This window comes from Selaginella moellendorffii, unplaced genomic scaffold (assembly GCF_000143415.4).
Source record: "Selaginella moellendorffii unplaced genomic scaffold, v1.0 SELMOscaffold_193, whole genome shotgun sequence".
NCBI classification, from domain to species: domain Eukaryota; kingdom Viridiplantae; phylum Streptophyta; class Lycopodiopsida; order Selaginellales; family Selaginellaceae; genus Selaginella; species Selaginella moellendorffii.
The window spans coordinates 53,465-56,410 of NW_003314453.1; positions in this window are offsets into that span (position 1 = coordinate 53,465).

The window sequence follows — 2,946 nt, forward strand, 5'->3', positions numbered from 1 at the left end:
ATAGCCTTAGCATAACAGGCAAATATGTTGATAGTACCTTTGGGTGCCTATTGTGGGATCAAGCACATAAAGCACTTAGACCAAATGCTATGGCAAAGTGGCATAGAGGCCATTCACAAGGCTAGTAAGTCCTTAAGTCGGGAATAGGGCTTATGGAGGTTATAAGCGAGACACCTCCAAGTGGTTGAAGGTATGGTTAAGTGACTAAAGTAAAATGGAAAATTTAGTCACTTACAATTTAGTATCTGAGTTGTTCCTTACTCCAACTTTTATTGGTGGTCGAGTATTTCACTAGTTGTATTGGCATCAGAAAGTCCGGGCCTATCCTCGAGGAGTAGCATGTAGAGATGGCATAACTCTCCACTTTAATTTATATGTGAATATATAGGCAATATGATGGGGTTAATAAGGGAATAACTTTAGGATTTTGGGAATAGTATAAGGTTTTCCTTAAAGAGTTGAGGATGTGATCCAAATGAGCATTTGACTTAGTAAACTTGTTAACATGGTTGTGATAAACAACTATAGTTAGGATTATAGGGATGAAGACTTTAAGACTATAAAGGAGTTATAGGATTATCCTCATATAGTTGAGGATGGTGCTTATTTGAGACAAGAATAAGAATGAATTTGAGATGAGAATTAATGATCAAATATAGAAGAGGACATAAATCTTTGAAATGATAGCCAAGGTTATATTTAATAAATGCTGGAACAACCCAAGGAGTTAGGAGGTGTGCTTAGAGGATGAATTGGTATTTTCATCATATAAATAGATAGTCCTAAAGGGCAAAGGTAGTCTATATGGAATAAAGAATAATCAAGTGTTGGAGTAAAACTTGCAAAGATGGTCTTTGTGAGTAAGACATGAATATAAAAAGTGGTATTCTAGCGAGCTAGCACCTCAAAAGTAGTCATAAGGCTAAGACTTTACGAGTCATCAAATTTGCAAAGTTCAAAAGCTAGATGACTCAAGTGGAGTCAAGAGTGTGATGACCCAAATAATGATGTAACTATGAAAATATTAATAATGAGTTGTAAGACTTGATAACTATGAGACAACTAAGTAAAAGATGCAACATAATTGACTGGATTGGTAAAAGTTAACTCCCCAAAACTTATTATTAGGATAAAGAGGTTAAATATATCCCTTGGGGGGATAAATTGTTTATGTTATCATATAATAAGTCAATGTTGTAAAGGAAAATACTTATTGTTAAAGAAAGCTATCATTGGGACACCTAAATATTTTAAAACACCAAGAAGTGGTGTTTGGTAACATGAGAGCATTAGATAAGGCCCAAGGGACTAAATCTTTAGCGAATAATAGATAGTAGGTGCTATCTAATAGAAGTCCATCTATCTGAATTGGACAAAACCAAAAGGGATTTTGACAAGGCTAGTGAAAGGGATATAAAAGCCCATGAGTAGCAATATTAATCTGTAAGCAACCAAAGGGAACGACTTAAGAGATGGTCCATAAGGTTCAAATATAGAGGGAAAGGGCCCATGAACAAGAGTGCACCCCCTTTTCCAAACGGTTAAGGGTCTTGGGATACTTGGGGTTAAACGTCCTTGGGTTAGAATAGTACTGAGTTGGGTGACCTCCCGGGAAGTCCAAACTCAAAAGCTTACATTTGGTATCGGAGCGGTCTTAGGTCCGACTCTATTGGTTGGCTAGGATAATCACACCACATGTTGATTAACATCTGGCTGGTCCAGTTTGCTCCCGCTGGGCTCGACTCGAGGGGTAGGGTGTCAAGAGAGCAGGGCTCTCGGGAGAGTTGTGGCTCTCAGCTTCCATTCACGAGGGCGTGAACTTGCAGGGAAGCGTGGTAGATTGTAAGCAACCAAAGGGAACGACTTGAGAAACGGTCCATAAGGTTCAAATATAGAGGGAAAGGGCCCATGAACAAGAGTGCACCCCCTTTTCCAAACGGTTAAGGGTCTTGGGATACTTGGGGTTAAACGTCCTTGGGTTAGAATAGTACTGGGCTGGGTGACCTCTCGGGAAGTCCAAACTCAAGAGCTTACATTTGGTATCAGAGCGGTCTCGGGTCCGACTCTGTTGGTTGGCTAGGATAATCACACCACATGTTGATTGACATCTGGCTGGTCCAGTTTGCTCCCGCTGGGCTCGACTCGAGGGGTAGGGTGTCAAGAGAGCGGGGCTCTCGGGAGAGTTGCGGCTTTCAGCTTCCGTTCACGAGGGTGTGAACTTGCAGGGAAGCGTGGTGGATTGTAAGTAACCAAAGGGAACAACTTGAGAGACGGTCTATGAGGTTCAAAAGAGGGAAAGGGCCCATGAACAAGAGTGCACCCCTTTTTCCAAATGGTTAAGGGTCTTGGGATACTTGGGGTTAAACGTCCTTGGGTTAGAATAGTGCTGGGTTGGGTGACCTCCCGGGAAGTCCAAACTCAGGAGCTTACATAATCCTAGTATGTGGGATACAAGGTGAGCATATCCAGATTTAGGAACCACTCCCTAGATTATCAAGTTCTTCATCCTTGAGAATACTTGCTAAAGTATGATAAAAAGTATCCTCCTAATTTGGAGGAGAGCAACCAAAGGAAACGTATGAGGCCAAAAGAAACTAGTAAAGGGTTAGAACCAAAATATAATAATCAAAGGGTATAACCGAGAGTGGTTATGAAAGTTGGGAGTGGAGAATCAAGTGGGTGCTCAAAGGTATTGCTACTAGCAATCATGATGTTATAGAGAGTCTAAAGCATGGAATTATCCATGTTAAATTATATAGCAATAAAAAAGCTTGTGAAAGGAGAGACATTAACAAGCTAAGGGATAAATCCCTTTCATATTCCCAAAGACAATTTTAGGTAGGTTGACACCTAGAAAAACAAATGTAAATGATTCATGGGATTAGGTGAAATTAAAGTGGCACAACAGAAGTAAGGTCTTAAAGCTTGCCATAGGTGAGGCTATCA